The following is a 26,651-nucleotide window of genomic DNA, read 5'->3' on the forward strand; positions in this document are numbered from 1 at the left end:
TGCTATAACCACTCTATGATTCTATATAGATACTTTAAGGAACTTGATAAGCACATGAGTAAGAAAGAAGCTGAAGGTTACCCTGATAGTGGGTGGAATTTTCCCATCCTGCCCACAGTCGGTGTCGTGGAAAGTGAGTTTGGAGAATCTAGCGGGAGCAAAATAGTCAGAAACCTGCTGGTGTAACAATAGTTTGCAATTCACCTGATGGTGGGTTAATAGCAGGTTAGATATCCCAGTAACTAGTGAATGCCATTTGCATTAACTTAGCTTCTCACTGGAATCAGGTGCCGCCTTCCAATCTTGCATCACATCAATGGGAAATCACGTTGGTCAGAATCTCATTTGAAAAAGAGGCGTGCACTGGTTGGACTTCACTTCCTTCATGACTTTGAGGTGCATTCAACATGCATAGGCTACCTGCCGCAGTGCTGCGCCGGTCTCATTGCAATGCCAGTGGAATGCCACCCTGCTGGACTGTAGAGTTAAGAACAAAAAAACTGCGGATGCTGGAAATCCAAAACAAAAACAGAATTACCTGGAAAAACTCAGCAGGTCTGGCAGCATTGGCGGAGAAGAAAAGAGTTGACGTTTCGAGTCCTCATGACCCATCGACAGAACTTGAGATCGAGTCCAAGAAAGAGTTGAAATATAAGCTGGTTTAAGGTGTGTGTGGGGGGGGGGGGGGGGGCGGAGAGAGAGAGAGAGAGAGAGAGAGAAGTGGGGGGGGGGTGTGGTTGTAGGGACAAACAAGCAGTGATAGAAGCAGATCATCAAAAGATGTCAACAACAATAGAACAAAAGAACACATAGGTGTTAAAGTTGGTGATATTATCTAAACGAATGTGCTAATTAAGAATGGATGGTAGGGCACTCAAGGTATAGCTCTAGTGGGGGTGGAGGGAGCATAAAAGATTTTAAAATATTTAAAAATAATGGAAATAGGTGGGAAAAGAAAAATCTATATAATTTATTGGAAAAAAAAAGGAAGGGGGAAACAGAAAGGGGGTGGGGATGGAGGAGGGAGCTCAAGACCTAAAGTTGTTGAATTCAATATTCAGTCCGGAAGGTTGTAAAGTGCCTAGTCAGAAGATGAGGTGTTGTTCCTCCAGTTTGCGTTGGGCTTCACTGGAACAATGCAGCAAGCCAAGGACAGACATGTGGGCAAGAGAGCAGGGTGGAGTGTTAAAATGGCAAGCGACAGGGAGGTTTGGGTCATTCTTGCGGACAGACCGCAGGTGTTCTGCAAAGTGGACGCCCAGTTTACGTTTGGTCTCTCCAATGTAGAGGAGACCACATTGGGAGCAACGAATGCAGTAGACTAAGTTGGGGGAAATGCAAGTGAAATGCTGCTTCACTTGAAAGGAGTGTTTGGGCCCTTGGAGGGTGAGGAGAGAGGAAGTGAAGGGGCAGGTGTTGCATCTCTTGCGTGGGCATGGGGTGGTGCCATAGGAGGGGGTTGAGGAGTAGGGGGTGATGGAGGAGTGAACCAGGGTGTCCCGGAGGGAGCGATCCCTATGGAATGCCGATAGGGGGGGTGAAGGGAAGATGTGTTTGGTGGTGGCATCATGCTGGAGTTGGCGGAAATGGCGGAGGATGATCCTTTGAATGCGGAGGCTGGTGGGATGATAAGTGAGGACACGGGGGACCCTATCATGTTTCTGGGAGGGAGGAGAAAGCGTGAGGGCGGATGCGCGGGAGATGGGCCGGACACGGTTGAGGGCCCTGTCAATGACCGTGAGTGGAAAACCTCGGTTAAGGAAGAAGGAGAACATGTCAGAGGAACTGTTTTTGAAGGTAGCATCATCGGAACAGATGCGACGGAGACGAAGGAACTGAGAGAATGGGATGGTGTCCTTACAGGAAGCGGGGTGTGAGGAGCTGTAGTCGAGGTAGCTGTGGGAGTCGGTGGGTTTGTAATGGATATTGGTGGACAGTCTATCACCAGAGATTGAGACAGAGAGGTCAAGGAAGTGAAGGGAAGTGTTAGAGATGGACCACGTGCAAATGATGGAGGGGTGGAGATTGGAAGCAAAATTAATAAATTTTTCTAAGTCCCGACGAGAACATGAAGTGGCACCGAAGCAATCATCGATGTACCAGAGAAAGAGTTGTGGAAGGGGGCCGGAATAGGACTGGAACAAGGAATGTTCCACATACCCCATAAAGAGACAGGCATAGCTGGGGCCCATGCGGGTACCCATAGCCATACCTTTTATTTGGAGGAAGTGAGGGGAGTTGAAGGAGAAATTGGGACTGTAGAGTTAGTCTGCTCCTGGTGGCTGGCTCTATAGTCACAAGGACACCACTTTGCAGCGATACTCAGATAGGGCTCAATTTTCAGACAGAGACCAATATTGCCATCGGGGTGGGTGTAGGGCCGGTCTGCTCCAGATGGATGCCACCATTGTCCTGAAACTCATCATTATACAGCGGTACTCAGATATGGCTGACCGTTCAGAGACCAGCATTTCAACTGGAGTGATGGGGGATGGGGGAGGGTAGGAGGAAAAGATAACAAGGCTTTGGGTGGGTAGGGAGAACACATAGATATCAAAGGGGCAGTGAGGTTTTGCAAGGACTTAGGGAGGGTAAGGGGGCTGATGGAAGGCAGAGGGGAGACCGAGGATGGGAAGCTGTAGCCCAACAATAAAAACTGAAATGCTGCCAAACAAGAGGGTGGATGGGATACCACATGTATAACTGGGAGAGGATGCACTCAGACTCTGGAATAGGAAATAGGGGGAGGGATGTGTTAGTGTGGCACATGAGGGATGGGTCGCACTGAGACTCATAAGCGGGGCTGGGAAGGGAAACAGTGTGGTCTTCAGTTGTGAGGCCAATGGGGAACTCGCTGAAAATCAAAGTCCTTGGCCTGGTTGTAGCAGGCTGGAGTCAGAGAGTTGAGACATTCCTGGGGCTCACAGTCAGGAGTGAGGGAGTAGAGACATTCCTGGGGCTCACAGTCAGGAGTGAGGGAGTAGAGACATTCCTGGGGCTCACAGTCAGGAGTCAGAGAGTAGACATTGCTGGGGCTCACAGTCAGGAGTGAGGGAGTAGAGACATTCCTGGGGCTCACAGTCAGGAGTCAGAGAGTAGACATTGCTGGGCTCACAGTCAGGAGTGAGGGAGTGGAGACATTCCTGGGGCTCACAGTCAGGAGTGAGGGAGTAGAGACATTCCTGGGGCTCACAGTCAGGAGTCAGAGAGTAGACATTGCTGAGGCTCACAATCAGGAGTCAGAGTACAGATGGTCCTAGAGGACCTCCCAGTCAAGAGCAAGAGATTCGAGACGATCATGGGGTGCAGCAGGCTATGCTACAGGGCTATGCATGGTACTCATGGTGTACTCCAGCTGCAGGGAGGGGCAAGGGCTGAGTGTTCAACTGGAATAATGCTCAGCTTGGTATGCAGGGCATTTTCACAGTCGCTGTCCATGGGCTTGTCTGTCTCTGTACTGGGCTGCAGATGGGATGGTTATGGTTATTGGAGACATCTGCAGCCTGTATTTGGGGAAAACAGAATACAGGGATGGGTATGTGAAGCTTTCCTGGTGGAGATCTCCTCTGTTGGTGACTGTGCACACAGCCTCTATATGGGAAGGGGAGAGATCCATATGGGTCATGGGCACATCAGCAGTGATGGGTTCAGGAAGGAAGTTAGGAGGGTAGGAATGTTGACAACAATGGGATTGAGTATTACTGGGGTGGCTGGAGAATAACAGGAGGGAGCTCTACATTCACATCATGAGGTTCCAGCTAAATTTCTGGTACGCAGGCAGTAAGAGAGGGAGCATTGAAGCACAGAACCATCATCTTGCACTCTCAAACTAATGGCGCAGTAATAAATTGAAAGTAGAAGTGAGTCTGCATGGGAGGGGTCTAAGGCAGTGTGGGAGTAGCGCACTGCTGGACTAAGGGGCCCTTTCTGGGGATGCCCTCTAGCTTGTTGGTGCTACAAGGTTAAACTGGAGTCTGGACTGAAGGAAAGGAGGAAGACCTCTTTAAGAAGATAGCTATTGGGCCTCACGACATTTGCCATGCTGTAACAGGGAAATGTAGGAGTCAATGGCATAACATCACAGTAACTGCATCTCGACATTAACACATAGGAATGTGAAATTTGGGAATGCAAGCAGCTGTTAAGGAGGCACAGATGCAGCAGATATGGCATTCCATCAATGGAGGCCTGTCATGTGCTTTCTAGAATTGGCATTCATAGTGGGCCAAAAGCCATCCAGTCATTAGTCATGAGCAGCTTATTGTTAATTAGTATGCCAGATCAGAGATTGGAGCAGTGAGCTAGGTTAGATAGCGCATGTCATTCAAACCTTCTCCAACCACTGAAGCATTCAGATGTTAAGGCTCAAGGGTGGCATCTTGGGGTCATCTCAATGTGTGTGTTAGTGTTTCAGATATAAGGCTGCATCAGTGACACGGCAAGTAGGGCAGAAACCACTTTCGACCATTACAGTTGCTGGGGTAACTGATTGTGAGGTGCACTGTGTTGATCCATTAATTACTAAAGTGTTCAATCTTTCATTTCAGATAGAAGGATAAGCAACTATGGATCCAGGGCTTAATGCTGCCTTTTTGAGTGTTCTAATGCAATGGGGGAGGAGAAAGAGGGAGAGGCGACATCAAGCACAGCTCCAGGAGGAGGCCCTGTCTGAGGTTCAGGGTCGACGATAACCACACCAAGAACAAGTGGGTCAGCAGGAGAGACCCAGATAACAGAGGTGACTCGTAAGAGCTAGGGTGTACTGAAGAAGACTCTCCTATTTACAAATGAGTGAGAGACAATGCTGTGCACGTCTGTGCTTGTCCCAAGCCCTGGTAGATAACATCTGCCATATTCTTTGTGAAGACCTGACACCCCATGGAGTGGAAGGTTATCCCCTGCCAGTGGCATTAAAGGTGACTGCCATACTCAATTTCTTTGCCTGTGGGTTGTTCCAGGGATCCAAAAGGGACCTGTGTGGCATCTTACAGTCTGCAACACATAGATGCACAAAGGAGGTCACAGATGCCCTCTACAGCAAGGCACATCACAATGTGAGGCTTGCTTTCGACAGGCTGCAAGATTTAATGGATTTACAGCCAACTCAGGCTTCCCAAGAGTGCAGGGTGCAAGCGACAGTATCCATGTGACTTTAAGGGCTCCATGGCAGCAGGCACTAATGGTTATCAACTGTAAAGGCCATTGTGCCATCAATGTTCAACTGGTGTGTGATCATTGGAACCACATATTACACGTTTGTGCCAGGTTCCCTAGGAGTTGCCATGACTCACACATCCTGAGTTACTCCCAGGTGCCTCAGATTTTCAAAGGTTCTGAACGTCTGCAGAGATGGCTGCTTGGGGATAAGTGGTACCCACTGAAATGCTGGCTGATGACACTGGTATGTCAGCCTCAGACTACTTTGGAGTAAAGACACAATGCAACTCACAGCTCCACACAGACCCTAATTGAGGAGACCATTGGTACTCTGAAGATGCGCTTCAGATGTTTAGACCACTCAGGTGGCACACTACAGTACATTCCCGATTGGGTTTCATGCATTATTGCTGTGTTTTGCACCCTTTACAATCTGGCACTGTAAAGAGGTGATCCCTTGCCAGAGGGTGAAATGAAGGAGATTGAGAGCTCCTTGGATGATGAAGATCAGGAGGCTCAGGAACTTCATGAGAGTGATGAGGGTCAGTTTGAACATGATGACACCATTGAGGAAGCAAGACATGGGAGACATGCCTATGACATTTTAATTGCTACTAGACTCCTGGAGGAGCAATGTGAAGGTCACATTTCTCCTGGCCCTGAATGCCATTCCATTTCATTGAAAGGGATATCCAACCAATCACATTGAGAGCTAGCTCAGCATTCACACTTGCACCTTCCAGCCTCAAGATTCACAAGGCCATGATCTCCAAGAAGGTCAGCAGTGCACCTTGTATGCACTCACTCTGGGAAACAAGAGTCGACACAACAGTGAGAACGCTGCGTTCACTTACTAGGTGCAGTTGTCGTCACATTAATGAGAAATTACTGCAGCCAGTGAGATGAGGATGTTTGGGGTTATCATCCTGCCATGCAGAACTTGTCCTTTGGCACTACCACTGAGGAGACAACTGCTACCAATCCTTCAAGGCTGCTGAGCTGCCCTCACACAATTGTGAGGAAAAAGGGTTACAAGTGCATTAATCACACTCTTCTAAAGAAGATTTTAACACACCTCCCTGATAAGGGATCCAAAAGTGATTTCAATATTTCTTAATTTTCTTAACCCTACCTCTACATGTCGGTGCAGCCCTGACATCTGCAGCTGGGGTCGAGGCAGCCTGATGACTGCTATGTTCTGATGTCTATGATGACCTTGGCAGACGTCCTCTGGTGGTCTGAGGCCTGGAGGACCCCAGCCTGATAAGAGGCTCTTGCTCAAGGGCAGATGCACTCTTCTTGGCGTGAGCAGCTGGAGTGGATAGGGCCACAGCCTGAGAGGATTCTGCGTGGCTAGACACCCTTGGAATGTCCTGAATGAAGGCCCTTGACGTGTCTGGCTGATGCTCATCCTCCCTGTGGGTGCCTGAGGGCCCCACCCTGACTTGAGGAGAAGAGGCACTTGGAGGGAGGTCAAGTTGCCTCGTCCACCTCTTGCCTGAACATTGATGATGCCCACCCAGGGTGTGTGGTCATGAAATTCAGGGCCAAGTGCCAATTAGGCAAAACCTGCTAGACCAAGGCTGTTCGCTAACCTTCCCACGGTGGCCTCAAGGCATTCGCATGTCGGAGCCACGACATCGGCAGAACGTGGATAGGCTCCACAACCCTTCTCTCTAGTCTGCTGAGTGTCTGCCGAATATCTGCCTGGTGTTCTGCCACCTATTGTTGCATCTCCAGTATTGAGTTGACGGCCACTTACAGAGGCTCATCATCTGACTTTGACTGAGTGGGTGGCTGGCGTCCAGCAGCCCTCCGAATGCCGAAGACCTGGGCTGCCCCTGCCTCCGACTGCTGCGGGGACATGTCAGTGAGGCGGTCTCCATTGGGGAGCTCACGCTTAATCTAGAACTATGCCCCACTGAGGTGCATGTCTCTGTGCTGGTGGAGGGTGTGGGTGACAGCTGTGATGGTTCTTCCTCAGCTTCCTCATCCAAAGTGATCAGGGAGCTGATACTTATGGTGAACAGCCTTGTGGACCTCAATCTGCAGGTGCACATAAGAGAGAGAAGCGAGTTTTAGTTGATGAGCATGCAGTTACAAGATTGCATGTCACTGTGATTGTCAGAATGTGATGAACTGATGGAGGTGTGATCCATACTAGGTTGCTGAGACAATCTGATAATCCTTCCCCACAGGACCGATCCCTGTCATCCCCAGCAATCTTGGTGGAATCTTCCTTGAATTCCGTGAGGGCAATTATATCGGCCTTGCCTACCCAGGTCTGTGTCTTTCACACCTCTTGTGAGCAAGCTTGCTCTGGATGAAGACAAAAGATAGACATGTGATGAGAAGGAATGGAGCATAGGTTGGGAAAGATGCATGTCTCCTGTGTGTGGTGAGCCCTCCTCAGAAGAGGCTGAGGATAGAGTGTGAGCAGCATGATTGATGAGACAGTGGTGATGCGAAAGATTCTGTGAGACAATCATTGGTAATAGGTGTCACCCACTAATGGTTGTGTGAGATCCCTGAAGAGATTAGCTGTTTGAGTGCATGATGCCATGATGAGAGTTTGATATTGGAGGAGCTGAAGGATGACTTACCCTGGCAGAGTGGATGAAATCATTCATCCTCCTCCTTCACTGGATGGTGTTTCAGGTGCGGCAGCCAGCAATGCTGACCTCCTCTGTGGTTGACTCCCAGGCCGGGGAGGTGAAGCTGGTATGTTTTCTGGAGCCATCCCTGAGATATAGGACATCCCTATGCACCCATGCTCCTCTTATCAAGGCCTGCACGGCATCGGGACAGAAGTGTGGTGCTGCCTTCTTCTTGTGGTTTGTTGCCTTCTTCCTCTGGTCACCAGGCATCTCGACATATCTCTGAAAATAGCTGGGCTGGAGAGAATGAGATGGGTGTGCTTGGCTGATGTTTAAAAACGATGCCCGGACTTTCGACACCATCAGGTAACGGCAGGTTGGACGAATCAGCTCCAGACCCGTCAGGGGATTCAGAGAGACACTCACCTGTGCATAGTTAATGAGTTTCCAAACGCTAAATAGGGCGCGATATCCTGCCATTCTGACCAGTGGGATACGTGCTGTGGAACCCACCCGCCATGGCACTTAGTTTCAAAAATGGAAAATTCCACCCAATGTGATGAAGAAGAGTGGGAGGAGACTCATGTGGAACATAAACACCAACACAGATGAGGCGGGCCAAATGGCTTGTTTCTGTGCTGTAAATTCCATGTAAAGCTGCCAACAAGGAATACAAACACTATACTGCATTTCACATCCTTAGAACATCACAGCCAAGGAATGAATGCTCAGTGGGCAAACATAGCAGGGTGTTTGGGGATATTGATGCTGCTTTAGGTCCTGCGAACCTTAAGCATCAAAGACCCTAAAATGCCTGTTTATGAGAAAGCTGTGTGCAGGGAGTTGTAAAGTCTGTTTTTGTTTTACAGTCAGGGAGCTGTACAGGAGGGTTACTGCTGTTGCTGTTGCTGCTGCTGCACAGTGGCTCAGAGACATTCAGCAGCAGCAGCATGAGGCCTGGGACCCTGGGTCTGGCCTTCACACTGGTCAGAAGTGGGGATGTTCGCTGATGATTGCACAATGTTCGACACCATTCGTAACTCCTCAGATACTGAAGCAGTCCTTGTCCAAATGGAGCAATAACTGGACAATATGCAGGCCTGGGCTGACAAGTGGCAAGTAACATTCACGCCACACAAGTGCCGGGCAATGACCATCTCCAATAAGAGAGAATATAACCATCGCACCTTGACCTTCAATGGCATTACCATTGCTGAATCCCCCACTATCAACATCCTGGGATTACCATTGAACAGAAACTGAACTGGACTAGCTGTGACTACAAGAGTAGGTCAGAGGCTAGGAATCTTGTGGCGAGTAACTCACCTCCTGACTCCCCAAAGCCTGTCCATCATCTACAAGATACAAGTCAGGAGTGCGATGTAATACTCTCCATTGCCTGGATGAATGCAACTTCACAACACTCAAGAAGCTAAACACCATCCAGGACAAAGCAGCTCGCTTGAATGGCACCACACCCACAAACATTCACTCCGTCTACCAGTGACACACAGTGGCAGCTGTGTGTACCATTTACAAGATGCACTGCAGGAACTCAGCAAGGCTCCTTGGGCTCCTAACACCTAGAGGGACAAGGGCAGTGGGCACATGAGAACACCACCACCTGGAATTTCCCCTCCAAACCACTCACTGTCCTGACTTGGAAATACATCACCATTCATTCACTGTCACTGGGTCAAAATCTTGTAACTCCCTCCCTACCAGCACAGTGGGTGTACCTACACCACATGGACTGCAGCGATTCAAGAAGGCACCTCACCACCACCTTCTCAAGAGCAATTAGGGATGGGCAATAAATTTTGGCCTAGCCAGCAATGCCCACATCCCGTGAGTGAATAGTAAAAACCTCGTAAACTCCCCAGGCTCTGGCTTCACAGCCACACCGCGAGCTCCGGGTATTCCAGTTAACTCTTACCATCCGGCCTGAACTCAAACTCAAGGATCTTGTGGCCAAACTTGCCCTTGTGCCCCACATAATTTTGCAGGTAGAAATCACTGAACATGGTGCCCGTGCCAGCTACCTCTGTGTCACATGGCCCCATGTGGTTGCGTGAGGATTTTCCTCCAGTTCAGATTGTTACCATCAATGAGGCAAATCCCCCTGATTCTGTTACTCCTGGAAAAAAGTCACTTCAATATTGGAGGCAGTGAGGGTTAAAATCAACACCAATCTTACAGATTGAAAATCCAGTCAGACAATTGGATTCCACTGGGATAAGTGGAAAGAAAATTCCAATTGGGCTATAATGGATGGCCAATCAGCAAAGAAGAGTTTACCATCCAGATTTGTGAGAGAAAAAGATGAAATCCCAACTTTGTCCATTTTATGGCATTTCATATATAACTTAGTTAAGTGCATTTCAAATACCAACTTGCCTATGTTGCAATATTGCATAAGCCATTTAACGTCAATTAGCGGGTATGCAATAGATTCTTTTCCATCTTATTGAGCTCTGCTTGATGATATGTGTGAGGGAAACTCCTTCATTTGTTACTGAAACAGCCAGTAGGAAACTGGTACCATCAGCCTGGGCTTCCCTGGAGTACAAAAAGGTAAAAAAAAAGCAAAATATTGCAGTTGCTGGAAATCTGAAGAAGGGTCATACGGACTTGAAACCTAACTCTGTTTCTCTCTCCACAGATCCTGTCAGACCTGCTGAGTTTTTCCAGCATTTTATGTCTTTATTTTAGAATAAAAAGGCTCACCGCAAGTTCCGTATTTGAGCATCAGTATGGGGCTCCCCCAACTTGTGGTGCCATTGCAGCCCTATATGGACTACAAGATCCAGCCCACTAAAGCTTCAGTCCAGTGCTGGTGCCCAAGGCAGGCTTTCTGCCCAGCCCGCTTCCATTTTTGGCATCCTCCTTTCTGGGGTCTCCAGTCTGACTCCCAGGGAATTTCACTACCCCGGAATGAAAATCTGATGTTTGGTCAGACATTTTTAGAAGTTATGACAGGCCTGAAAAATCCCAGCCCCTAGGCCTACACCTTTAATACAAAAATATGAAGGCAAGTCTTGTGACTCCATAACTAGATTTCATAACCACATTACAGGAGAGTTTAATAGAGGGCAAGTTATCACAAGAAAAGTTGTACAGTGGAAATTTAGCATTTTAAGGAGATTAAAATGCCTAAGATTATATTGAGGCTTGAGAGCAATACCGCTGCAAGAAGCCTACTGATATTCCACCCTATGAAATGGAACCAGATGAAAGCAGTGCCACCTAACTGGACAACCATGGAGGCATGCTGGAGGAGGGCAGCATGGTCAATGGTGTTAAAGGCTGAAGACAGGAAAAGAGGATGAGAAGAGATAGTTTACCTTTGTCAAAGTCACATAAGATGTTTCAGTGATGTGGCAGGGGCAGAAATCTGATAAGACAATTCAAACATGGAGTTCCAGGAAAGATGGACACAGATTTGAGAAGTGACAACATGTTCAAGAACCCTCAAGAGGAGAGGGAGGTTGGTGGTAGGGGTGGCAATTTGCAAAGACAGTGATGTCAAGGGTTGGTTTATTGAGGAGGGGGTGATAGCAAATAGAAAGGAGAGAGGAACAACGTGAGAAGAAATAGAACAACTAACAGTGGGTTAACATTGGGATCAGGAGGGGAACTTGGGTAATCAGCAGTTCAATGGGAATTGGGTTGAGGGAACAGGAGGTGGGTCTCGTGGATAAGATGAACTTATAGAGGGCACGAGGGGAGATAGGAGAAAGACTAGAAAAAGATGCAAGTTCAGGGCTAGGGCATTAAGGGGAATTTGGAGGAAGTTTGAAAAAGGAAATGTAAATATAGTTTTCTTTGAAAGCTTAATGTCACATATGTGCACATGTTTTATGTAAAACTAACACCTATTTATCATAATTCTTTATCTTAATGTCTGAAGTAGACATGAGGTTATTTTTACTGTTCATGATAGATTTCAATAATAGTTTTAAGTTTTTTGCACTTGCACACCTATTAATTAATGTTGGCTGCAAAAATAAGTTTTATTTTTAGCTGAAATAAAAGAACTCAAACTTTTGCTATGAAGAGGTTCTCCTTGGCTTATTTCCCATAAATTTGTGCCTTTATTTTCTCCTCTGTCCTGCTGCTCAAGTTGAAGCACTTCTTTGACCAGTACTTGACCTCCCAAATACAAAGTCTTACCTTTATCCATTACAGTGTGCCACTTGCATGCGCTAAGTTGTAGCAATTACTTTATAGTTGATGGCATGACACATCCCTCTGATGGTGTGATGTCATCCTTTCTACCTGACTGGTATGTATATCTTTCATGTATCTCTGGATAGCTGATGAGGGCAATAAGAATACCCCCAGTCAAACAATACCTTGATTTTAAAATTCTCTTCCTTATTTTCAAGTTTCTCCATGGCCTGCAGTCCCTCCCTATCTCTGCAATCTACTTCAGCTCCACAGCCCTCTGAGATATCTTTGCTCATCTAATGCTGGCCTCTTGAGCATCCCCAATTTTAATGGTTCCAATCATTGGTAGCTAGGCCTTCAGTTGCCTAGGTCATGAGCTCTGGAATTATCTTTCCTTTTCTCTCCCTCGCTTTCATCCTTTAAGACACTCCTTAAAACCTAACTCTTTGACAAACTCTTGGCCATCTGACTGAATATCACATTATGAGGTGCAGTGTCATATTTTGTTTATTACCACTCTTATGAAGCACCTTGGGATGATTTATTATGTTAAAGATGCTGTATAAATGTAAGTTGTTTTGGCCTTAGAATGGAGCTGAATTCATCTCAAGAAGCACTTCAACTGACCTCTTAGTACTCTTAAATAGCTGGGCCAGCGAGATCAAACTAAAGGTCACGAATGTTAGTGTTGAGCTAGTCCCATGTATTAGATCTGCATTGACCAATCAGCTGCATGACTAAATTGTCACCTCACACCAGAAATCGAAGCAAGGTTAACCGTAGCAAGCTCTATGCATCACATGTTGAGAACTCTGTTTTAATCTGAGACCATGTTACTGCTAACATGACAGGCTGAATTTTAAACTTTTGATCCAATTGCAAGCAGGGTGGGGGAGTGGTGGGGGTGGTGGGTGGTGTTGATAGCGCGTCAGGAGCTCGGAAGTTTGAGCAGTGAGTTTGTCAGCCATAGCATTAGCATTCTGCTTGCAGATTTCCTGATCAGTTAAAACGGGCAGGTGGGGTGACAACTTGTACTTGATTGATAAAGCTTTATTATTTAAAGGGACTCTGTGAGGGTCAGAATGGAAACAGTCAACAAGTGGCAGGGCAGAGCGGCAATACTTTACAAATGGAGCGTCAACCAGGGAAGCTGGTACCATGGTTCTAAGGTGCACCTCAGGGCATCATGGTGCAGGTCGTAAGGGCTGAAATGAAGTTTCTGTTCCCAGCATTCGGGAGGTAAAAACATTCCTAAGAAAGCAAACAGGCAATGCTGGGAGTGAGCAGATGTGCTTTCTTTCTCAAGGGTACAGTGTGGCAAGAAGTTCAATAACCTTATCAGAGCAGGAAAGATGAGTGGCAAGGCACATTCAAGTGTAAATCTTCTATTCCGAAACACTCAGCCTTTTCCTGCATAGTGCTCTTCAGAACAACATCTCACAGGTGCACCTATTCCTATTTGTCGAGGCAACTCCTCATGTCCCTACTTAACCAGCCACCACTGATACTGACCTTCATCTTATTACCCTCATGCCCATCCCTCACAGTCACCCTCCACAAATATTGTCTTTTCACCCCCTCAATGTATTTAATTTCTCAGTCATAACTCCTTCCTATCCTTGCAGGAGGAGAGAGCACAGAACACCAGGGAGAGGCAGGTAACTGGGAGTGGTCCTTCATCCCAGCTACTCAGACTGTTGCAGAAGTGGATGATAAGCAGAGCCTTGGCATGCAGGCTCAATGGCAATGAAGAGATGGGGGTCTCTGAGCTATCTGGTGATAGAATTAGCTTTCACATGGCCACGTTGCTCACAATACTCAATTATTCTGACTTGATGTCATCATCCAATGAAATATGATGACCTGCACAATGATGACTTATTGAATCCTCTCAAATGATTAGTTCCAATTCATGACTTTCAACACCCATAGGGCCTGCAAATGTCTCTCAGGAGCTGGTGCTGGAGGAGACCAAAAATTTCTCAAAGGGAATCATGCGCTCTGAGCAAGCAGCTAGTGATGAACAATGTCAAATAAAACTGGGCAAGCAGTAAAAGAAAGTGAGAGTCAAACTAAAGTGCAGGTACTGGTGAGACAAGCAAAACTTGAGAAGTGAATATGTAAACACAAGAGGGGATGATAATCCTGCTACCTGCATACCCTGACCTTAATGCCCTGACCCTAACCATTAACCTGAAAACATTGACCCTGACCCTGAACATGCAAGTTGTGTGGAGGAAATAAAAAGTTTGCAAAGGGATATAGGTAGGTTAAGTGCGAGGCCACAAAATTGGCAGAGGAAGTATAATGTGGGAACATTTGAGTTTGTCCACTTTGGGAGGAAGAATAGAAAAGCAGAATATTTTTTAAATAGAGAGAGACTGCAAAATGCTGGTACAGAGGAATCTGGGTGACCTTGTACATGAATCACAAAATGTTAGCATGCAGGTGCAGAAAGTAATTAGGAAAGCAAATGGAAAGTTGGCATTTATGGTAAGGGAGGTGGAGTACATAAGTGACAAAGTCTTGCTACAACAATACAAGGCATTGCTGAGGCCCAGTGGTCTAGTGGGAAGTTTAGAGATGTGGGCATTCTAAGAACATGGGCAGAATTCTCTCTTCGGCGAGCAAGGGCAGAGGCCGCTTGCTGATGGGTAAAATGATGCACGGTGACATTGGGCGGGCGTCCCAACATCACCACGCATTATTTAGACTTTCAGTTCGGCAGGCCCGCCCTGCTGGTGAGCAGGCAAAGAGCCCAGGCGGCCTTCAGAAAAAACATGAAACCTCATCCACGGGTGTATAAAATGTTTAAATAAAAGAAATTGACATGTCCCAGCTCATGTGACAGTGTCACATGAGGGGACATGTCAGGAATATTTTTTTCTGCCTTTGATGAACTTTTGAATCTTGAGCCGATCTCCCTGAGGCAGCACTTTGCCTCAGGGAGATCTGTGCGCTCTTTCGTGTGCATGCGCGAGAGAGCCCACTCCTGGCTCAGGGAATCCCCCCGCCCACACAAGGAGTGCACAGCACTTCGGGGCAGACTTTAATTGGCCCGCCCATGTAAAATAGCTGTGCGCCCCCAACCGGGGGTGCTGATCAGGAACTTGCTCGCTTGTGCTCGCTCCAGCACAACCCCTCTGACAGGGGGAAATGTTGCCATATGTGTTGTCCATATCATTTGTAGATCTACTATTATGTTGCTTTCCTATGTCTTAATAATTTGAGTCCCCAAAAGTCGGTAAAACTGTGCTTTTTGAATGAAATATATTAGTGCCAGTAGGCGTTTTATTTTGAACCATGTGGTATTTTGAATCATTAGTCTTTAGCATAGCTAGAATTTCATTATACAACAGTTTACTTAGTTCAAGCCTATTAAAAACATAAATTACAGAAAACTTTCCTTACAGGATATGGAACAAAATTGGGTAAATAGAGTTAAGATACTTATTAACTGAATGTCAGAACAAGCTCAAGGGCTGAATGGCCTACTCTTGTTCCTATGTTCTTATCTAGATGTCAATGATTGGGGCTTGGCACATGTGTACAAGCATTCATGCATCAAGCTCTTTCTCCAGTCAATTCAAACTAGTCCGGATCTCAAAGAACTATCAGTCAGCTAAATTAATGGCTCGCATAGTACCTCTCCAATTTTGTACAACATTCGAGGTTAAATGTCATCAACCTGTGCAATCTTCAGTGCTTCAAACCAAGCAAAGACCACTTATGCATTTACATTTAAGGGGTCAATATTTAAAGCATTTGTACTGGCCACTGTGTCATCTTCAATAGTGAAAATGAATACAAAACATAGATGTAGCATTTCAGCCATATTCTGCTCTCCAATCCTAACCACCAAGCTAAATCTTTCAAAGGACCTATGTGGATTTTCCGGCTTCTAACAGAAGTTATAAAACTTGGCCATGGAAATGCCACCCTGAGTTGTATTTTTCCAGTGTATTTTTGGCATTCACTTGTGGCTTTAGTTAACTTCAGCTGTATCTGGTACATGCAATCTTGCCATTGTTTTATACTTTGTGAAATATTTATTTTTGAAGCTACTTTCCTTATGTACCTTCATTAAGCCATTTAGATTTCAGCTTAGCACATGCTCTCCTATTTATGAAAAGGACAGAACAAGGTTTTCTGACTATATATTTGAATAACTTTATCTTTCTTCCCTATTATTTGTTTCCATCAACCAATGCATCCTAATCTGCATTTCTTACAGCAGGTACCAAGTTGTCAGCAGCAGTAATTTTTTGCAACCAAATGAGATCAGATGATACAATGACTATTGATATGAATTGAGGGGTTGTTAGGACTTGGAATGTTCCCACCAGAAACAGTGACAAGATTAGAATCCATCATACATTTCATATCTGAAATAAAAGAAAGAGGAGAATGGGGAATAGGGTGAGTTGGATAGTTCTTTCTGAGAGCTGTGCAGTTGCAATGATGGGCCGAGTGGTTTCTTTATGTGCTGTGAAATTCCATGATTCCCACATGGAAATCGGATATCAATTCAAGAGTACTGCTACTGATTAAATCCATTACTTCCCAACATGTTGAGTAAGGAAGAAATCCTTGCCAGCACCTATAACTATCTTTCCCCGCCATCCTAGGCAATATCCTCTATTATAGAAACTCAGCAATAGGGCTACAAACTCTTTCGGCTTCCCAATCTGATAAATATTTTGTAAGGATCAAGACTTGGGTCATGTAAACCAAATTCTTGAGGAATATAGAGGTTTCTTTAGACCCCAGAAGTTTTGTCAATCACTTCACTTATTCTAATGTAAAGACAAAATACTGCAGATGCTGGAAATCTGAAACGAAAACAAAAAATGCTGGAAAAACTCAGCAGGTCTGACAGCATCTGTGGAGAAAGAGACATTGATAACGTTTCGAGTCCATATGATTCTTCTTCAGATCTGAAGAAGAGTCATGCAGACTCAAAACGTTATCTCTGTCTCTCTCTCCATAGATGATGTGAGACCTGCTGAGTTTTTCCAGCATTTTTTGTTTTCACTTCACATCCTATTTGAAGCACAACCACAATACCTAAAATGAAAAGGCAATGTGTGTCTCGAAGCGATGATAATGGGTCAGAAATCAATGTGTGTTACCTTATTCAATAGATAGAATGGTCGTGAAAAGATAGTTGTGGGTGCAGGCAAGGATTTCTTCCTTACTCAATATGTTGGGAAGTAATGGACGTAATCAGTTCAATGTTTATGAGTCTGCCATCTGCTAAGTGGCCTTCGGCCTTGAGGAAAACAGTATGACAAGAGTAAAAGATAAGCAATAGTTGTTGAAGAAGAATGGATTGTCAACTGTGGGAATGCTTTATGGTAGGGGCTGGGGATGGGCACAGTATTCAGCATTGTTATGTCAGATGCTGCACCACCTCAGATTAGTGGAAGCATGCCTGAAAGAATCCGTCCCAAGCATCCTTGGCAAGTGAGCGGCTACAGGTACCCTGGCCACATTGGGCTTCTCTTTCTCTTCCTTCTCTTCCTGTTCCAAAGATGCAGTGTGATCTTCACCTCCCTCATGTAGCTGCAGGCCTCTCTGCTGTTTTGTGTGGTGCAAGGCACAGCACACCACTATCACTCTGGACACTAGTGCTGGTGTTTGCTCAAGGGTGTCTTCAGGTCTTTAGGTCACATTTTCAGCATCCCAATGAACACACGGACATACGAAATAGGAGCAGAAGTAGGCCATTTGGCCCCTCGATCCTGCTCCGCCATTCAATAAGATCATGGCTTTTCTTAGTGTTTCAAATTCCACATTCCCATCCAAAGCCGATAACACTTGATTCCCTTGCCTAACAAGAATCTAACTACCTCCGCCTTAAAAATATTCAATGACCCCGCCTCCATTGCCTTCTGATGCAGAGAGTTCCAAAGTCGCACAACCTTCTGAGAGAAAAGATTTCTCCTCATTTCTGTCCTAAAAGAATGACCTCTAATTTTAAAATAGTGCTCCTTAGTTCTGGACTCACCCACAAGAGGAAACATCCTTTCCACGTCCACCTTGCCAAGGCCGCTCAGGGTCTTGCATACTTCAATCAAATCAAACCTCACTCTTCTAAACTCCAGTGAAAACAAGCCCAGACTGTCCAACCTTTCCTCATAAGACAGATCACTCATTCCACGTATCAATTTAGTAAACCTCCTCTGAACTGCTTCCAACACATTCACATCCTTTCTTAAATAAGGAGACCAAAACTGCACACAGTATTCGAGGTGCAGTCTCACCAGTGCCCTGTATAACTGAAGCACAACATCCTTACTTTTATGTTCAATTCCTCTCATAATAAAGGATTGCATTCCATTAGCCTTCTTTATTACATGCTGCACCTGCAGACTAACTTTTTGTGACTCATACACCAGAACACCAAGATCCCTCTGCACCTTGGAATTCTGCAGTCATTCTTCATTTAAGTAATACTCTGCTTTTTTATTCTTCCTGCCAAAGTGAGCAACTTCACATTTTCGCACATTATACTCTATCTGCCAGATTCTTGCCTACTCACTTAAAATATGTATATCCATCTGCAAACTCCTCATGTCTTCTTCACAACATACTTTCCTGCCTAGCTTTGTGTTGTCTCAAATTTAGCTACTACACATTCACTCCCTCATTTAAGTCATTGTTGTAAGTTGTAAAATGTTATGGCCCCAGCACAGACTCCTGTGAGACTCCACTAGTCACATCCTGCCAATCAGAAAAAGACCCATTTATGCATATTCTCTGTTTTCTGGCAGCCTGCCAATCCTGTATACCCCCTATGCCATGAGTATTTATTTTCTGCAATAACCTTTGATGTGGCCCCTTATCAAATGCTTTCTAGAATTCCAAGTTCAGTACATCTACAGGCTCCCCTTTATCTACAGCACATGTTACTCCTTCAAAGAACTCCAGTAAATTGGTTAAACATGATTTCCCTTTAACAAAACCATGCCAATTCTCCTCAATTACCTTGTTGTTTTCTAAGTGCCCAGTTATAACCTCTTTAATGATTAACTCTAACATCTTCTCCACGACAGATGTCAAGCTAGCTGGCCTATGGTTTCCTGTTTACTACCTCCCTCCCTTCTTGAATAGAGAGGTTATATTTGGTGGAACCTTTCCAGAATCTAGGGAAATTTGGAAAATTAAAACCAATGTATCTACTATCTCTTTAGCCATCTCTTTTAAGACCCTAGGATGAAGTCCATCCGGACCTGTAAACTTGTCAGCCCACAACTCAGTCAGTTTGCTCAGTACCACCTCCCTATTGATTTTAATTTCACCAAGTTCCCCTCTCCCCTCCACCTCCTGATTTATAGCTTTTACTGGAATGTTTTTATATCCTCTATAGTGAAGACTGAAGCAAAATATTTGTTCATTCCATCTGCCATTTCCTTATTATCTACTATTAATTCCCCCATTCTCATTCTCAAGAGGACCAACACTCACTTTACTTTTTTCCTGTTTAAATACCGATAGAAACTCTTGCTATCCGTTTTCACATTTCTAGCTGGCTTCCTCTCATACTCTAATTTTTTCTCCTGATTTTAGTCATTCTCTGCTGTTTTTTATATTCTGACAAATCATCTGACCTGCTATTCACCTTTGTGCAGTTAGATGCTTTTTCTTTAAGTTTGATGCTTTCCTTAATTTTTTTAGTTAACCATGGATGGTGGGTCTTCCCTTTAGAATTTTTCTTTATAGTAGAAAAATGCTTCTTCTGAGCAGTCTGAAAAATCCCCTTAAATGTCTGCTCCTCTATTGACCTATCCGCTAATCTCCTATCCCAGTTCACTTCAGCTAGCTCAACATTCATGCTCACATAGGTGCTCTTATTTTAGTTTAAAATACTAGACTTAGGCCCACTTTTCTCCCTTTAATACTTAATGTAATATTCAGTCATATTGTGGTCACTACTACCCAGGCCTTTACCCTGAGGCCATTAATTAGCCCTGTCACGTTACACAATACCAAGTCTAATATAACCTGCTCTCTGTTTGGCTCCATAACGTGCTGCTCTAAGAAACTATCTCAAAAGCATTCTATGAATTCCTCATCCTGGCTATTACTGCCAATCTGATTTTTCCAGTTTATATGTAGATTAAAGTCATCCATGATTATTGCTGACCCTTTATCACAAGCATCCAATATTTCTTGTATATTTTGACCTACATTGTGGTTATTGTCATGGGGCCTGTAGACCACTCCCACTAGTGACTTATTTTCCCTACTATTCCTCATTGCTAACCAAGCTGATTCTACAGACTGATCTCCTGAACAAAGGTCATCTCTAACTATTGCACCAATGCCATCCTTGATTAACAGTGCTACCCCTCCACCTTTAGCTATCTTTCTATTCTCCTTGAACTTGAACTTAGTCAATGACCACACTTGTGTTCATGTGATTCCTGTTACACCTTTCCTGTGCGTCAGTTGTAGGGATCCTCACAGGCATCATCAGCTACATCTGTGGAAAGTACCCTTTGTCACCAAGGAACCAATGCTAACTTTTCTTGGAGGTGCGAATATCTATGGAAGACTGACTGGCACAGAATGAAGGCATCATAGCAGGTTCCTGGGTATCTTACATACATATGCATGATAATTGTTTGGTGATACATACCAACACTATTGGAGTGAAATCCATTTTGACTCATGGACACTGCTGGTTGGCCTGTGGAAGCCTTGTTTGCCATATGTGCGCAATGTATGACTCCCTGTAACTGTGACAGTCCAGCTAGAGCAGCAAATCTGAGTGCGCTCTCATTCTGACCAGCCTCACGCGTAGTGAACTGCATGTAAGTGGAAGTCTTGGCAAACATGGCTTCCATCACCTGGGAAATGCATTTGTGCTCAGCAGATGGTGAGATTCTATAGATGTTACCAGTAGATCCCCCGAAGGAGCAGGAGGTGAAGAAATTTATGCTGTGGTGACTTTGACAGCCATTGGCATTGCAGTCCACTTGGCCAACTTGACAAGAGGTCTTCTTCCAGGAGGCTGCAAATATCAGCATCACCCACAAGTGAGGGGCTGAGCCTCCTGAGGCACTGGTACTTAGTTTTGTCAAGAAAGCTAATCCTCTGCCTGCACTGGACATATTGCCTACTGTGATCTGGAACTCCATGTCCATCCCTTCCTGTGGAGTGGCTAAAGGCTGAGGAGAAAGCTGCTCTTGCTTCTGGAGATGTAGCTAGTGCTCCTCTTCTTGTTCTCCATTGGGAGTCCAATGGAGAGCTGCATCAGCTGCTTCCATGTTGCTGAGAATTCTAACAACTGTGAAGTGCAGATTAAATGCAGCAGAAATGACTCACAAAGCAGTGAAATCACCATCTCAGAATAAGTCCTGTGAACAAAAACCTTTATGTTATATCTTAATATTTAAAGAAAACCTATTTGCTGACAGTTAAGTGCAGAATGCAGGGTTAAAACTGCGCTCAATTGCTTGTTAACACATGTAAATAACATGTAAAAACCCCTGTTCCATGTCCCTGTGTTTATCAACATATGAACAAGCTCCAGCTAAATGCAGATGTTGGCGGGATTCCTTCCAGTTTTCCGACATGTTGTCATTTTTCGCTCTTTTAACCAGCTGCACTCATAGACAACCATCCATCCATCCTGGCAGATTAAATCCCCCTCTACTATTTGGGTCATTGACTGTCCAGTTATCACCAATGACTGTGTTGAATCAACTGGTAAGGGCAGTCAGAACTTTTAAAATTTCTTTATGGGATGCGAGCGTCACTGGCAAGGCCAGCATTTGGTGCCTGTCTCTAATTGCCCTGGAGAAAGTGGTTGTAAGCCTCCTTCTTGAACTGTTGCAGTCTGTGTGGTGATGCATTCAGCTGCTAGAAATCACCCCAAAGTGCTGGTCTCACAACAGGAAGGGTAAGTGTTGGATTGCAATGTTTAAGAAACTAATGTTGCTACCAATCAATGTAAACTTCTACCTCTGATGCCCTGCTCTGTTCCCTTTCAGTTGTTAATGATTGAAAAGAAGTAACCACCCTAACAGGCATTAAAAAGTTTGCACAGATGGTTACAACCAATATGCAGTGTGCATGCATTTAATAGCAGCTGTGTAACTCTGCCTTTCCCAACTTCACAACAATGTGAGCAAGCAGTGAACATATGCGGGTCCAGCTTCCTTTGAACCCAAATGTGCCCTTCAATTGTGTAGAAATGTGGCATCGGTACATTTCTTTTCTCCTCTCTACATTACTACAGTGGTTACATTTCAAAAGTGTTTTATTGGCTATAAAGTGCTTTGAAGAACCCCAGTAGTCACAGTATGAGTGAAAATGCTCAATTAAACTAATGGGTCCTACAGTTCCATTAGAGGACTTTCACTTGCACAATGGATGTGTCATAGCTTTGCTTGCTGATAATTTGGACAAGCAGTGAAACACCAGGAATTACCAGCATTGTAGATGTAGGCAGAAGATCTAGATTGTGAAGTTGGAAGGAGATAGGGGAACACAGGAATATGGTTGGAGCTGAAGACACAAAGTGACCAGCTGCAGAATTTGAATGGTACCAATGAGACTAAGCCTTGCTTTGTAGTTTTGGATACTGTTTTCTCTTTTGGCCTATGAGTTTTTCTTCTTTGTCAGTGTTCTATTGACTGAAACAGCAGCACAGGAAGCCAGGGAGTGAAGTGGAGCTATTGTTGACCCATACCACATCTGTTGTAGGGTGCTGGTTACAGTTCAGCAGATTTGAAGAAGTCTTCGTAGACATACGTAGGTTAACTGTTGGTCTTTTTGACTCTTAGAACTATTTATAAATATACAGTAAAAGGTACAAGTTAGGAGCTGTCTCCAAGTTTGCTGGTACGCACAGCTCTGCCCAACACTCAATTGACCCTTGGTGTGGGTCATATGTTCTCTTACATTATTGTTTGAGTGGTACTGTACTCAGTCCCACATTAATCCAAGATTTGGCAGACTCTTATATTACAACATCTACTGTGAGACTAGTAGTTAGATGGCCTGTTCACTTTGAAAGTACTCCTCCAACAAATTTCGAAAGAAAGAGGGCAAGAAAATTACCTTGGGCTCCTACCCATGTTTGGGCTAAAATCCTGGATTTGTGCTCCTAATATATACCAGAAATGCACGTGATGTTGTGTCAGGAAGTGGATTATTTTTATCCTATTCCCCAGGACCCAGAGTGTCTTATAAGAAGAGTTCCCGTTAAATGTTCTCTGATGCATTCATCCCTCTTTGCTAGGAAGTAATTTTGCCTATACATGGCTTGGATGATGAGCTCATTATAAGATAAACCAGGAATGTTAATTAATGAGAGTCCAGTTAATCTGTGGCACTACTTGATCAGCACATCTGTCTTCAGTATGTAAGCATCCATTACTTTTGTAAGTAATGTTAGAGAAAAGACTGCTAAAAACCACCCTGTTAGCATTTTGGTAGTGTATGGGTTATGGGCACTCCACTATCAATCCAGAAGTCATGGGCAGAATTTTGCCCTCATTGGGTGGGCTCAGCAGGGGGCGGGCGGGGGCAGATCTCCATTGTATCACCAGGGTGCCTGGCATGCACAGCCGCAGCGTGATGACTTTAACTAATGACATGTCCTTCTTCTCCCTTTTAGGTTTGCCAGCAGGCATGCACTTTGCAGACCCTGAAGGGCCACCCCTAACCACAGAGGACTACTATGCTCCCCAAACACCTGTGTCACACCCACTCACAGAACCAGGCACCAATCCAGACACCAGCACCTTGGTTAGTTCGACGGCTAGTATCTCAGTGCACATTGTGAGGGCACTTTACACTCGCTTGAGGTGCAGGCTGAGGCAGAGAACTACTGGAGACCAGAATGATGCTCAGTCGAAGGCTGATGATGAGCCTCTGGAGTCGTGCATTAGGCAGCAGATGCTGGATGTCCAGTGGGGTGTGCGGGAGGATCTGGTGAAGATCCATGAGGGTCTGTGTGCCATGGTCTCCATTGTGGAGGAGTCCCTATGAAGCATAAGCACTGCATTTACCCTCATGGCCGAGCGCACTGCCTCCTCCATTGAGAGAGTGATGACCCTCATGGAGAGGCTGCTCCAGGAACAAAATCAGGAGTTCCTGGGGTCATGCTTGGACCTGCAAACCCTCACACAGGCAACGACCTCAGCTGGTCAGTATCTGTGCGTGAGATGGGTGGGGTGCTCAGTATCCCAGCTAGGTGACCATCCATCAATAATGAGCACGGAGATCCACAGTGACCTCAGGTTGGTGCATGAGCTGCTTATCATCTCCGTGAGCTCCTCTCAGGTCACTCTGGATGACAGCAGCAGCTAGCCCGCCCCTCTGCCAGTGACCGTCGCATCTGATGAAGCTCCAGTGACTGGGGACATGCAGCTGTGGCATTGACCGCTCCCTCCCAGGCGGGGCCAGTGTGGGCTCCACTGGCCAGAGGACAACCGCCAAGGTCATCAAGGCCAACAGGACACCAGAGTCAACAGGCTCCAATGCCAGCGAAGGGGGAGCATCTAGATGTTATACCCATAAACATAAGTATAAATCACCTTGACAAGAGGGACTTGTCAATGGTGAAATTTAGTTCCCCCATTTTGTTTTTCTTTTTTTAATGATGCGACTACCAACACCGGTTTTCCTCTGTTCAAGACTATATGAGTTCCAACATTAAATTATATTTGCTTTTGTGCTACTGGCCTGAGTATGCGTCATTTATTTTGTAGGTGCAGGGTACGCCAGTATGTAATGCTGGACATGGGTGGCTTGAACCTTTATTGCATAGGCACTGAATGTATCTTGGGGGCCAAGGAAAGGGTAATTTCTGTGATCCGGGATGGAGGTGGCAGCCCTGGAATGAGGTGGTAATTCTTATTTGGCAGCCTAGCTCAAGGAACGTTGGATCAAGGCATCCCTGCTGTCCCTGCCTCCCTGGAGGTTACCAAGACCTGGCTTCAGACCCTAAGCATTCTCCTCACCGTGCTCCTCTTTGGACTCACTACTGGGTTCGTCCTCTATGGCCTGCGCAGCTCTGTCAACATCCTCTTCCTCTAGTGGGTCCCCCCTTGCCAATGCCAGATTGTGGAGAGTGCAGCATGCAACCACTATCAGTGACACACGATCTGGGGAGTATTGCACACCCGCTGAAAGGACCAGGCATCGGAAGCGCATCCTGAGAAGACCTATGGTTCCCTCTACCACCAACCCTTGTGGACCCATGGACTCCTATTGTACCGCTGCTCAGCCTCTGTTCTTGGGTGGCAGAGAGGCTCCATAAGCCACCTTTTCAAAGGATAGCCCTTGTCACCCAGCAGCCATCCATCTAGTTGGCTGGAGCACTGAAGAGCTTCGGCACATAGGAGCATCTTAGGATGTATGCATCATGGGAGCTGCCAAGGTACCTCGCACAGACTTGCAGAGTCTGCATGCTATAGTCACACACTATCTGCACATTCATGGAGTGGAATCCCTTCCTGTTGATGAAGGCACCCGGCTCACCCACTGGTGCCTTGATGGCCACATGTGTGCAGTCGATGGCACCCTGGATGCAGGGGAACTCAGCAATTGCTGCAAAACCTCTGGCTCCCTCAGACTGGCTGGCCTTGTCCGTATGAAAATGAAAGAAAGTCAATGCATGCTTGAACAGAGTGTCTGTCACCAGCTTGACACAACTGTGGACAGCTGATTGGGAAACTCTACGCAGATCTCCCACTGAGCCCTGGAAAGAGCTGGAGGCATAGAACTTGAGGGCCACTGTGCCTTCAGAGCCACTGGCATGGGGCGTCCACCCACAGTCGGAGATGATCTCAGGCCCGATCATCTGGCAAATGGAGGTCACTGTCTCTCATGAGAGGTGGAGCTTCCTTCGGCATTGCACCTCAGACATACTGAGGTAGCTGCATCGCCGCCTGTAAATCCTGGCAGCAGGATAGTGGTGCCTTCTGCGGCTCCTTCCACCTTTGACTTCCTGCTGATCCTGCGCCCCTTGTGCATGCGCCTCTCCTCCCACAGGTCCCTCCCCTGGAAGCTGCATTGGGACACCTGGGCTCCTCTCCCTTCTGACCCTCTCTTCCTCCTTATCTGCCACCCTAGCCTGGTCTAGTTTATATAAAACTACAGTCTCATCATATGTAATTGGATATTAATGCCCTCAGGCTAAATAGATTTGGATAATAATTGCTGCCAGTATCGCCAGCATCCCAAAAACAATTTTTTAAAAAATGGCTACTTTCTCATAGCTGGCCATTTAATTATTATGACCAAATCATTACAATTAGTTTCACTGACATGCGGATGGGGAAAAAACTGCTTGACTCCTGGAATGGTTTCACTGGGAACCAGGAATTCAGATCAGCAAAAGGACCTAGTCCAGAGCTGCCTGACGCTGGAGGAATCATTCCTGGCTGAGTACATGCTGTTATGCTGAGTGTGATTTGGACACTCATCTGCAGAATATGTTCTCAGATTGTGAAGGTCAGTGAGTTAACCAAGCAGCCAGAATGATAACATACAACTGGATTGAGTAGAAATCCAAGGGTGTCACTCCCAATATATGATTACCTCATTACCTTTTGTCTAAAAGCAGCAGACAGGATGTATATATTCATGAAAAATAAACAGGAAGAACTTATCTATTAGGCCCCTCGTTCATTTCTTTTTTCTTTGCTATTTCCCCCCATCCACTGAGAACACAAACTCCTAGTTTCAGCAGAATGTTTGAACATA

This window comes from Carcharodon carcharias, chromosome 16 (assembly GCF_017639515.1).
Source record: "Carcharodon carcharias isolate sCarCar2 chromosome 16, sCarCar2.pri, whole genome shotgun sequence".
NCBI classification, from domain to species: Eukaryota; Metazoa; Chordata; class Chondrichthyes; order Lamniformes; family Lamnidae; genus Carcharodon; species Carcharodon carcharias.